This window comes from Papaver somniferum, unplaced genomic scaffold, assembly GCF_003573695.1.
Source record: "Papaver somniferum cultivar HN1 unplaced genomic scaffold, ASM357369v1 unplaced-scaffold_19, whole genome shotgun sequence".
Taxonomy (NCBI): domain Eukaryota; kingdom Viridiplantae; phylum Streptophyta; class Magnoliopsida; order Ranunculales; family Papaveraceae; genus Papaver; species Papaver somniferum.
In genome coordinates this window covers 6,556,451-6,570,279 of record NW_020628818.1, presented here as the reverse complement: position 1 = coordinate 6,570,279, position 13,829 = coordinate 6,556,451, and the positions used below count along the sequence as shown (strand labels likewise).

Genomic DNA, 13,829 nt, shown 5'->3' with positions numbered 1-13,829 from the left:
GAGCTATCCATTCATAACGTCTTGCAGAGTTGCTAGCAGAATTGAGTCCCCATGGTAGGATAGCATGTGTAGAAATAAATGACATGTACATGGAAGGAATGAGACTTGCCTGAGTGCAGAACCTCTTGATGAATGCATATGCATCTTTTTGCAGGTTCTTGCTTCAACCTCGTCAAAGTTAGAAATTCCTCCAAGTGCTCTGATGATGGAATGTCCGTCAAATCTTCTGGATCAGAACTTTCTTCGTTGGAGAGATGTGCAACTAAATGCGCTTTGTCAGTACCCATCCTTTCAGCGTGGATTCATGCTCGTCTGAAGAACATGTTATATCCTGGATCTTCCTGTAAAACTTGGTTTTTGTCCAGGTTGAACTTATGTTCACATTGAGAGTGATGTAGCCATAAGTATTTCCTAACGTTCCTTCAAGGTCTCTGCTTGATACGGGATCACGAGTAGCTTCTTATCGAGTGATGCCTACTTCTCTGAGGGTTTTCAGTGGAATGATGTTGATGCCGGGGTCAACATCGATCAACATTCTTCCGAATTCATTTCCTCTCCTCTGAGATGGACTGTGGTAAGCAGTCCCCAGTCATGCATCTCCTTGTATGTCGATCAAGATTCAAGGAGTATTTATGGGATGAACAGACGTCTGACACAATGTAATTCGATGTTGTGAACATGTCTTTCCTTTGTTCCTTAGAAAGATAGAGCAATTCCACAGATATACTCGAGCAACGATTGAACTGCTTCTTTGACTGGTTGTTCAGAGAGTGTAAAGGTTCTGACTGGGAGAGGATTCTTGTGTACTCCTTAAGTCCCCAGTTGACGTTGGATCAACCTTCTCTTTGAAGATGTGCTTCAAAATATTGCAGTTACTTGTTGGGTGATCGATGAACCTTTGAAGGCGACAGTACCTGGGATCCTCTATTTCTTCTTCAGTTGGCTCTCTCCTGGTGAACGACAATTTGATTGCACCATCTTGAATCTAGGCTTCCAGTAACTCGATAACTCCTTCATGAGAAGAGAGAAGTTTAAGTCTGTCTGATCATTTCCCCGTTCCTTGATACCTGGTCGAGTTTTGTGCATTTCAAGATAGGATGTTGGAGAAGCGCTCTGATGTTGTGTCTCGGATTTATTTTTGCTTCCTTCAGCAATAATATTTGTGGAAGGTTGAATATTGTATTGTTCGTTGACTGAGTGTCAAATTTCGCGAGTTCCACAAGGTTCCTCAATCTTTGTAGACTTTGCTCAGAAAAGCAGGTGTAGTAGTTGCTGATCGTTTGGCTACCTCATGAGGTTCTGAGAAATGTGGAACCGGAGATTTTCCAGCAAGGATCTGTAGACTGTGATCATTCTGTTGATGCACAAGTCTACAATTTGCTGCTCTGTGACGTTTGGGTCGTGACAGTCCAAGGCTTGAACTCTGAACCTTTTCACATAATCATTGGGATGTTCACTTCTCCTTTGAAACATCCTTCATAGATCAGAGAGAGTGACTTTCTCTGACACGAATAAGTATTTTCTGTAGAAAGCATTAATCATCTTTCCTCAATCGGTGATACTTCCCGGTGCGATGTTGTTGTACCAGGTGTATGCTCTGCCTTTTGGAAGAGGAATCCTCAGTATGGAAACATGATATGGAAGTTGGTGACGATGGACATATGATGTATTGTCCTTTACTCGATCCTCAAAAAAGTGCTCCAGGTCTTCATTAGTGATGAAACTTGCAGGTTCCAGTGCTGGAGAGTCATCTGCAGCTTTGCGAAATTCTTCATCATGTACAACATGGATTCGAGAGATTTCAGGATCAACAGTTGAAGATGTTTCTTTAGCTTTTCCTTTCTCGCGCTGAGGCTGAGTTCCTTCAGACGCAAACTTGTCTGTGGGAGTTTTGAGATAAGCACACAACTCTTTCTGTGTTGCAGCCACGTCAGTCTGAACCCTTGTGAGATCAACTATGATAGGCTAATTTCCTCTGGTTTCTTCAGGAGATCCGCTAGGAGGTGGATTCACTACGGGAAAAAACAACATTGACGACACAAGATAAGAGTTGCAGTACTCCTACGACAACTCCATTCCATGCATTGTGGAACGGGGGTATTGTAGAAAGTCCAAGTTTTTCTACAATGGATGACAAGTGTTGTAAATGGTGATGTGATTCATGGTTCGACAATAGTTTGTCAATGTTGTGATTCTCTTTCGATTTTTTTTGATAACCTAACACAACTCTTGCTTGTATTGTAGAACAATCGTGGACAACATAAGTAGTATATCGTAGAAACATATACAACAACAATTACCAGTATTATGAATAATATTTGCACAACACTTGTATGAATTGTCGAACTATCTTGGACAGCACCTGGTTATGTCGTAAAGACATTTTTCACAACCTTTGGTATGTGTAGTTGAAATATGGAATACAACTCTTATTAGAAGTTGTGTGCATAAAACAATTTTGAAAAAAAAAATTATAGCTGAAACCGAATTGCATGAATTGCCGAAAGTATTTCACATTCACATTAACATGCCAGTGTAGCACATTTACATTCATTCAAGTTAACCTACCACTCCAATTGCATTACCTAGATAACTTCAAATCACCTTGTATGAAAGTGTGTTGCGCAACGAAAGAAAATAAAATGATAGATTCTTTGAACATGACTAAAAATATCATATAAATCGTACGTGCGCAAATTTATTCCATAGATGGAACAACTAGGTGCTGATTAAAGTACAAAAGAGTAACTATTCATTCATATACAACCAGCTATTGAAAAATGATGCTGAAGATGGTTGGTTGGACTCGAGACTCATGGCAAGAGATTTTCTTCAACTTGGTCCACATTCTCCAGTTTACAGCTGCTTCTGTATGTTACAAGTTGTTGCTTTATTGAAAATCAATTGTCACCCTACAATTCAAAGTTTGAACCACATATGAGAGACTGAAAAATCAGACTGAAGTTTCTGCAAGCATTAAGTTTTTCATCAAAGACATCCTAGGTTCCCACATATTTGCATTTGTTAGGCTTTCAGATCAGTGATACTAGGTTGTTGCAACTGTATTTACAGTTTTCTGCTATGTGGGAATGCTCACATAGCAAGAGTCAAGTAAACACACTAAGAAAATAATTAGGCAGATGTGAATTCCATGCAACAGCTTGAACCTGAAACAAGATGAAGTAATAACAAAAATGGAAAAACTACATATTGATAGAGCGGGCTGCCACGGACTTCCACTTTGGAATTGTAAGGTACATTATGGTCCTAATGGTTAAGAAAATTGGATGTTCATTTCGTAGCAGCGATTGTTGATTTGTTTTTGTTCTCATGACAAAATTTCCATGGGATCTTATAAAGTCAAAGGATGGCCGAAAATTTTCCATGAGATGTTATTGCTGATGTGATTAGTTGGAGTGGTAATTATTATGGCATATGCAATATAAGCAATAGAGAAACTCAATCCTCAGTCCAGTTTCAATAACTTCAAAATTAATTAGAGAAGAATGAAAAATACCTAGAGAATCTTGGAGCAAGTGAGTGAGCTTTGAATTCCTGCACAAATTGGGAATATTCAAAAATCAGAATGTTAGTTTGGCATTAAGTAGAAAATTATAATCATATCAAACAAGCAAAATTAACAATATTAAATTTGTATCTTCATCAGATATCCTCATAAAAGATGACCTGAAAGGAATATGTGGGATTTTGGTCGCCAACGCTGCTATCACACCTCCCAGTGCAGATAATGATCTGTTAATAATTTGAGTTTCTTTCAGCGGATCTCCTTAAACGTCTGGCTTGGCTAATCTCTCACTTCCAGCAAGGTCATGAAGCCATAACTTGCTTCTTGTGTATTCTCCATTCATCAATCAATGCTGCATCATATACCACGATTGAATTTCTAGTAAAACAGCAGTTAAAATTTCACAACAACAAATAAAAAGGCCATATAGGTTTCTTACACAATTTGGTATCAGAAAATCATTAACTATAACTTTATCTATCTGTGTGGTTTGTTTCTCATGTCAATAAGAGAAGAAAAGGGGTACCATTTGGATCAGCTGTTGTGCTCTTTGCTCGCAAAGATGTCACCAACTTTGAGATTCACAAACATAAAGAGGATGATAACCGTCACTATAAATCCAAAGAACATCAACGCCTTTAGCAGTCTGAAAATCTGTGCTGAACTTTCTCCTACCCAGTGACACTATCTGATTTGTGTAGCCCAGGAAGCAGAAAAGCATATACAGAATCAGCACTCATAGAGGAAATTAATAAGTTGTTGAGAATCAGCACTCTGTAAGCAGTTAACGCGGAGCACATCTAGCTTGTCAAAGCAAGAAGAGCATAATAAAACATCAGATCCAATAGCTTATACTCAAAGGATGACAAGGGACAATTTATCGCTAAGGTTGGATGGAATAGGTCCATCGAAATTGTTGAACCTGGGTCCAAATTCTTTAATTTCTATAGGGATTGGTTCCAGAGAATGAGTTGTTGCGCAGTGGGAAAAGCTCAGTTAACATCCTTGCACAAGTGGGTTAATATAACTAAAGAAACTAGGCTAGTGCTCACAGATGCTTACATCAACTTCGTGTACAAAAGATTACAAATTTCAGGAGCCAGTGTTCCATCCAGAGAAATATCCTTCAAAGCTCTGCAAGTAGAAGAAATTTCACATCGTTAATTCATATTCTCTCCACAAATCCAACAAACTTTTCTCTCTCACAAGGTTCAAGCTCGATAAGATTAAGGTTGAAGCCCTATATAATTTTTCCCACAAACCATTGAATTTCCAACCTCCCACCAATACTACTACTTTTCAGTTCCAGGACTGAGATCTATGTCGTCAAGGGCAAATAAACTGACACGAGCAATTTACACTCCGCAAATCATGACAACAACAAATTTAAATTTACACAATAAAACAACCAATTTATCATGAACAGCAACAAAAACCCTAAATCAAAAGACAAAACCACTTACAAGATTAGTGGCATCGATGTTGTATACAGAAACTCCAATTCCTCCAGCAGATTTACTTATAACAGCACACTCCTTCAAAGTGTCGTATATTCCTTCAATATTGTCCTCTATCATGCACACATGGAAGCCTCTACTCAACTACAAATTCCAACAAAACCTCAATTAGTCAGAAAATTAATCCTAATATCAAAATAACAAACAAAGAAAAAACATAACATACTTGAGGCCTTGGTGTCCTTGCATTGAAAAGAGTAGGAGAAGCATGGGAAAACCAACGCCGTGACATAAGATGATATGTTTTAGAACAGGATCAATATTGTCTTTGTGGATTCCAACAGCAACCTCAGGAGAAGAAATCTCCAACCAGCTTGGTGGTGTTCTGTATCAACCCAGATCAAACAGTCAATACCTTCTCACACCCAAAACACCCCTCCAACATTAAAATCATACCAACACATCAGAAATACAACAGATTTGTAAATTGAAGCTACTTTTTATTGTCAGTATATACCTGAATGAGTGATTGAGTTCTCTCTACTTCCATGTGTTAAAAGACAACGCCATTTTGTCTGTACTTAATTACAGGTTGTACATCTAAGCTGCAATCCTCAGAGAGTCCTTCCGAAAGTTAGACTTTAAGCCTTCCTCCGTCCTGATGTAAAGGAAATAAGAATCAAGTCAGATTCAAAATAGAGATCTTAGAAGACAGAAGAAATCTAAAATAGACCGCAATTAGACCTCAAATGGCTAAAAAGGAAGACCATTCAAAACAAAATTAGAAGGAACTAAGAATTACAAAACAAAATTGGGAACTAGGGTTCCTGAGAAACTAAAAAAAACACAAAAATCAATAACAGAACTTGGAGATTGAAAATAATTTACCGCATAATTTAAGTTAAGATAATCGTTACGACGCTTACAGCTATTGATAGTTAAGGCACCCATGGTGACAAATCTTCAGAAATTCGTGTTCGAATCTTCAATATGAACAAAACCCATCTTTAATTTCTCCATTTCTAACTCAATTAACGATTCACTAAGAAAACCCTAGTTCTCGATTCATAACAGGACTCAATCTTCTTCTTCATAATTAGCAGAAACACCAACTCCTTCTTCTTTTATACATCCTCACAATTTAAATTTCCTCAAGCCATACCTCAATTTCACCTCTCGAATTTCAACTGAAGAAGAGCAGAGAAGAAAAATGAAAAAGAAGAAAGAAGAAGAGAGAATAAGAAGATAAAATGAGTTTCAAAGAAGCCATTGCAATTTGAAAGAACCGATCTACAACTTCCGTAAGTTTTTTTTACAAAAGAGAGTGATCGAGAAATAGATTCTGTGGTGAGTTAGGGTTTTCTTTTGCAAGGGAGGCGGAAGATAAGGTTAGAGACGAAGATAAGAGAGGAAAATGAAGAAACTGTGAGAAATTTTCTTTTGATCTTCTATATACCTATCTTTAAACGGCCAAGATTTGATTTAAATATGGTCATACGGATTAGGGATATCTTTGGACGGTGGAGATTTGATTTGAGACTGTCATACGGATCAAGGAAAGTGTGTTTTCTTTGTGTGTTTCTTTGTGCTTTCTCTATGTTATTCCGGATTGAATTTCGACTAGTCACATAAGTCGTCAAGTAATTTCGACTATCCATACATGTCATGAAGTAGCTTTAGTTCACACCGGAAGACTCGGGTTCTCAGGATACACCATTGAAATCGATAAATATGAAGCTCTTTGTGTGTTTTTTTGTTCTTTTTTTGTGATTTCGATTTGTGCTTTTGTGCTTTATTTTTTTGCTTTCGGTTTATTTTAACTAGGGTTAGCAAGATACATCATCGAAATTGATAAATATAAAGCTCAGTGTCGACTCGAGCTTCAAATGTGGCATAATGGCATACAAACTATGAATCGGGAAGCTCCAGGAGGGTTCTGACTTCAAGCTTAGCATAATACATCATCGAAATTGATAAATATGAATCTCAATGTCGATTCGAAATTAGGTATAACGACAAATAAAGTATGAATCATGAAGCTCCAAGAGGGTTCTGACTTCAAACTTGGCATGATACATCATCGAAATCGATAATAAATATAAATCTCAGAGTCGATTTAAACTTAAAATATGGTATAAAGACATAGAAACTATGAATCATGAAGCTCCGGGAGAGTTCTGACTTCAAACGTAGCATGATATATCATCGAAATCGATAAATATGAAGCTCAAAGTTGATTCGAACTTCAAATATGGTATAACGACATAGAAAATATGAACCAAGAAGCTCTGGGAGGGTTCTGACTTCAAACTTAGCATGATACATCATCGAAATCGATAAATATGAATCTCAATGTCGATTCGAACTTCAAATTCGGTATAACGACAAACAAACTATGAATTATGAAGCTTCAGGAGGGTTCTAACTTCAAACTTGGCATGATACATCATCGAAATCGATAAATATGAATCTCAGAGTCGATTCGAACTTCAAATATGGTATAACGACATAGAAACTATGAATCATGAAGCTCTGGGAGAGTTCTGACTTCAAACTTAGCATGATACATCATCGAATCGATAAATTTGAAGCTCAATGTCGGTTTGAACTTCCTAAGAACGATGAATTCATTCATCTACAGCTAAGATTCCATCGGAATATTCTCCGAAACCTTAAACACACCACAAATTTGTTAACTTCGACATTGAACCTGGCTACGAGCTCAAAATCTGGCCGCGAGTAGACTACAATAAGTCGGAAACTGCGTAAGAACGATGAATCCACCCATCTACAAGTAAGATTTCATCGGAATATTCTCCGAAACCTTAAACACACTACAAATTAGACACTGAACCAGGCTCTGAGCTCGATAGTTGGTCGCGAGTGGACTATTATAAGTCGAAAACTTTATAGGAACGATGAATTCACCAATCTACAGATAAGATTCCATCAGAATATTCCATTTACAGGTAAGATTCCTTCGAGATATTCTACGAAACATTAAAAAAATCATATTTATGCATATTGTATGTGTACCCGGATCCAAGATCGAAACCTGGCCGTCGAATCCCCCAAACCTCATTTTTTCCCACATTCTATATTTTAACTTCAACAACACTTATAAGTGTTTTTATACGTTTCTATTAAAAAAAAAAAAAAAACTAAACTTGTGAACTGTAAGGATGGTTGATGAGCTAGACATCCATGCATTAGGTTCATGTTCGAATCTCCCCTCTAACGTATTTTTCATTATCATATTTTTGTGTTCTTCAACAACACTTGTGAGAATTGTGATAGGCTAAGTCACTACACTTATGAAACAAAGTTGTTATACCTAAATGTCGTCACAACAGTTTTGCTAAAGGAGTTGTCGTTTGTTTTCTTAGCGCAACCCCTTATTCCTAAGAGTTGGTAGTGATGATATACGACAACTCTTCCTTTGAAACCAGTTGTAAAACATAGGACTTTCTACGATGTATAACGAAGTGTTGTAAATCTCCAGTTGTAGATGTATATTTTTCCCGTAGTGATTGTTAATAGTGCCAGTAGCATTGCGGGCGGTATTGACAGGAGTGATCACTGGATCACCAGCACACGGAGGAATATTAGTAACATATGGCGTGACATTGCTGGCCGGAGGAGTGGTGTTAGCGGTATCACTAGAGCCTGCAAAGTTGAGAGGAGTAGTACTTGCAGTGGGAGTATCACTAGAACTTGCAATGTTAGAGTTGGGTGTTGAACCCAGATTGGTAACTTAACCATACCTAAGACTGACCACCTTCGTGAGAATTGAGATTGTAACCGAGAGAATGATCTCCAACTGTGGTCGCCAATCTGTAGATGGGGCAAAACGATTTGCTGGTTTTTACGGAATTGAGGACGACCGTGTGGAGGAAACTCCTTGAACCGAGCGAACTGTCAAACCTCACACAGATGCACTGCAATAAGGGAGTGCTTTGAATTCGAGAGATCAATCTGTAGTACTCCGGCCTAAACCAAGACAATGGTCGTTCCAGAGTAAATTCGATCACAAGAGAGGATGTGTCGATCTGTAGGAGGGAAGCTGAGAAGTGTGTGAGATCAATGGTGATCGAAGATTATAGGTGTGTTGTGTATTCTGAAAATAAGATAATTTCTGAATGTTTGAATTTTCTCTGTTGAGAGTAATTGTTCAGATGTTGAGTTGTTAATATCGTGTTGTCTGTTTGACGTAAGATTGTCTTGTTTTCAATCATGATTCAGAGACTTATTTATATTGCCGTAATTGTAAACAGCATGATCCCATGAAGTTTGACAGTTGGTGGAACCAAAGAGTGGGGAAATGTAAATCGTGTCAAAACCAGTTGCTCATCGTGCGGAGACTTGGTCGATTTTCCATCCACTACTTTGTTAACATCTTCAACTGATTGCACGACTTGCTCACATTCTCATTGTGTGTATGAACACACGTGTCGTAGACCACCAGACCAAAACCCTAGTTAATATCCCTCATGTGACACAATTGACGTCTCGTGATTAATTAGCCAGTTGCTGACTTCATGACTTCATGGGACGATGAGTCCTAGTATTGTTAAGTCGAACATAATTTGAAAATGTTCTGAGACTCATGAATTGAACATGTCTGTTGAGACAGAGGTATAATGTATGAATGAACGTTGATAATTTAGTGAGCAAATATTGTTCATTCGATGAACTGTTGAACATTGGCAGTCGGACCATCATTCCTTAGTTTGAGCAAATATTGCTCACCTGAGCAGGTGTTGCTCGTCTGATAAATTATTGGTAACGTGACCAAAATAAAACATTAATTTAAAATACTGGTAATTGAACCGAGCATAATTAACAAAATTCTGATCATGAGATCATCTTAAAATTATTAGCATTCGAATCTGGAATTATGATCCTTGGACTCAGAAACCCTAATTTGATCAATTCATGACCAATTGACGGTTTATTGAAAATTAACCATGGAAATGAAGGAGGGACCGGATACATGGGATCATGGGCCGACCATGTAGCGCCCATATGCTCGAGTGAGCAAATACCAAGATCTCTTGAAGAGTTGGTGAAAGGATGATCAACTACTGGTTTTATCATTTATTAAAATAATGCTCGTCTGAGCCTTAGGTGATAAAACCTAATTAATTGTGAACAGGTGAGAGACCGACCAAGGGGTCGTGAAACCAGCCCTCGATGGTCATGGGATCTAATGACGATCATTCTATGAAATTCCAAAATTATTTGGAAGAGTTTTGGACCTAATACGTGCAATTGCGCAAATTAGGTCAAACCATGAAAATACGTGGTACCGGCTCCTTGCAAGACAAATATCCAACCTTGGTCGGTCAAGGTAACATGTTCACGTCGTCAAAATGTCTGTGTTTCTGTTCTGAGAATTTTGATCTTTTCTGGGCGTTTGAGCAACCATTTGGGAAAATATGACGAAATCAGGGTTTTTGCTGAAACTGATGAAACTTCATGAGATGAAGGAAAATAATTATAAAATGAAGGAATCATGAAGTGTGGGACCGGCTGAGGCCAAGTCATGGTCGTCCATCCAATGACCACGGTCCCATGACTCTTTTTCTAATTTTATATTACTTTTTCATGATTTTATGGAAATATCATGAAACCAAGGAGTTTGTTGAAATTAAGGAGTTTCCTTGAAGTGAAGGAGTTTCCATGGGATCAAGGAAAAAAATAATTTTAATAATAATAAAATAAGGGCGTGTGGGACCGGCTAGGGCCCGGTCCCGTGCGTTTTCCTTAATTTTATGTATTATTTCATGATTTGAAGGAATTTTCATAATTTGAGAGAAATACCACGAGATCAAGGAATTTCATGGGATCAAGGAGATAAAAAAAAGGGTGTGTGGGACCGTCTAGGGCATGACCGGCCGGCTGGGGCCCGGTCCCACGAGTTTCCCTAATTTTATACTATTTTTTCATGGTTTTAAGGAAATACCATGAGATTAAGGAGTTTTCATGAGATTAGGGAAATATTAATAAAATAATGAGGAACCATGAGGTGTGGGGATGGCCAGGATCAAGCCATGGCCGGTTGGCTAATGAACACGGCCCCACGACATTTTCCCCAATTTTATATTATTTCCTTGGTGCGAAGGAAACACCATGAAACTGAGGAGTTCCTTTAAAACGAAGGATATTTGTTCAAATGAAAGGATTTTCATAAGATCAAGGAAAATATCAAAAATATGATAAAATATAAAACTGGGAGTGGGACTGGTCACGGCACGGCCGGCCGGCCGGTGGGCCCAGCCCCCCAGCGCCTTGGTCAATATTTGATTATTTATTATTTTCTTTCCTATTTTGCATAGGTTCATCGTCTCGTCGTATTTAGAAATACTTATTCGTGCATTCAGGTGATTATTACTCCATCATTGTTGAGTACACTTGCACCATTTGAGTCGGGGCTTACTCGAAGGTAACTCAGACACCCGTATGTTTAATATTTATCACTAACCCGTGGAATTCTGCTGGGAAGAACCACGAATTGAAGTTACGCAATATTACGAACAATCGTAGAATATTTCTGAATATTCAGTTAACGATTAGAAATAATTAATTGATGGCTCTATACTAGCAGGCATGCTGTCTAGGAGCATTATTTATTTGATTATTCAGAGATATGAGCTTGTTGAAGCGTCATATTTATTATGTATAGTATAGTCAGGGAAAACACGTTGTTGCATCCTGAAGATGCTATAACTCTATACTAGTAGGCAAGCTGTCTAGGAGCCATCCAAGCGTTCGATTCTATATAAAAGTAATTACTGAAATTGCTCAGTATTCATGAGATATGTCGTTGCCTCAGTTGAGAGACTGCATATTCACGTATGATCTGAGAGACAATATACTCAGTCAGATATTCTTGTGGCATGAGCTTTAATGCTTCCAATGAGAGACATGAGCCTCAATACTCATCTGATTGCTGGATCAGGAGTATGTACAATTATGGTTTTACGATTTTATCCCTTGTCGAAAATCCACCATCTACAAGTAGAAATATTTATTTTTCTCATATATCAACACTAAATTGCTTAAGCTAGCAAAATACACGATCAACTGGGAACTCATTGACTCAACTATCGATTGGACGACCGAGATATATTTCTCATGTTGATTCAACTATCAACATTCGAGAATTCTATTGATCCAAAAATCAATATTCTAATTTATATTTAATGTTCAGTTTTGCTTCCAATATTTTTTCTCGACTGAGCAACATGGTTCGAACGGACCACCATCCAATATTTATGATTCCTACTTTGTCATTCGATCATTCAGGATATATTATACTAGAAGTGAGCTTTCTGTATAATTCAACAATATCTTTGATTTCCTGTCAAATACTCGACATATCATAATAAGTCCTCAATCGAGCAATCTCATCGAACGCTCGAGACAAATTACCAAAATATCATTATTACCTCAACTAATTAAATGATATATCACAATTCATCAAGACTCAACGTCTTTCCATAGTTGTATCCCAGCAACATCTTATGTTCAATCCATGAGTCTCAGAGTATACCACATTCGTTCATTATGCTGGACTCATCAAGGCTAAGACTCATCATTTGGTCAAGTCAACAACTGACTAATTAAATACACACATGCCTTGCAGACTATACATTCATGAGACATCAATCACGTCACATGGGGGATATTAATTGGGGTTTTGGTCTGGTAGCCTGCGACACGTGTGTTCATCCATGATGAGAAATGTGAGTGAGTCATGCAAGCAGTTGACGTATTTAACAAAGTAGTGGGTGGAAAATCAACCAAGTCTCGGCAGGACCTGGAACTGGTTTAACCACGATTTCCCACTTTTTCACTCCGAAAACTGTGACACTTACTGGAGATCAATGTGTCTATCATTTTCAACAACAAACAACTCTCATTTAAACCAATAATTCTAATATGAACAGTAACTCTCAACAGAGTAAAATTCAATCAATCGATCAGAACTTATTTGAAATCATCAACTTGCAGAAACCATCAACATATTCACAATCCTTGATCACCATTGATCTCACACACTTCTCAGCTTCCCTCCTATAGATCGACCATCTTCCCTCTTTGTGACCGAATTGACTCTGGAACAACCATTGTCTTCGTTTATGCCGGTGTACAGAGTGATCTTTGAACTCAAAGAACTCCCTGCAGTGCATCTGTTTGAGGTTAAGCAATTTGCTTGGTCGAGGAGTCCCCGTCCACACAGTCATATCTTCACTTTCCTAAAAAAACAGCACATCGGTTTTCCCTATCAACAAATTGGCGACCGTAGTGGGAGATTAATCTCTCGGTTACAATAATAATTCGTCAAAAATAGTTGATCTTAGGTAAGGTTCAGTTACAAATCCTAACCCAAATGGGTCTAGTACTAGCAACAATGGTGGTACTCTAGAAACTACTCCAGCTTCCAACAAAGATGCTGGTGATACCACTCCTCGTCAAACTAACATCTGTAACAATCCTCTCTTAGGTCGGTCTTTTGAAGAAATCAGAGAAAATCCGCCTACCATAGTTGATCTCATGAAGGTGCAAGAGACTCTCGCCAAAAATCAGGTTTACATGGATGCAACACAGAAATAGTTTTGTACTTATCTCAAAACTCTCACAGACAAGATGTCAGAGAAAACTCAGGACCAACACGGATCGGAGAAAGGAAAAGCCAAAGAAACATCCCCATCTGTTGATCCCGAAATCTCTCCAATCCACGTGGTAGATGATGATGAAGACCGCAAAGCTGCAGATAACCCACCATCAACGGAATTTATGGGTTTCATCGCTCGTGAGGACCTGAAACGCTTTATGGAGGA

The 13,829-nt window shown here is 38.2% G+C and overlaps 1 long non-coding RNA gene across 1 annotated transcript; it reads right to left on the bottom strand.

The window, feature by feature from the left end:
* Positions 1–3,758: 3,758 nt before the first annotated feature.
* On the bottom strand, positions 3,759–4,634 carry LOC113338692. Its single transcript, XR_003354820.1, has 3 exons — positions 4,589–4,634; positions 4,133–4,214; positions 3,759–3,878 (listed from the first exon to the last, which is right to left on the bottom strand). It is a non-coding gene; the product is annotated as an uncharacterized LOC113338692 (long non-coding RNA).
* Positions 4,635–13,829: the final 9,195 nt, after the last annotated feature.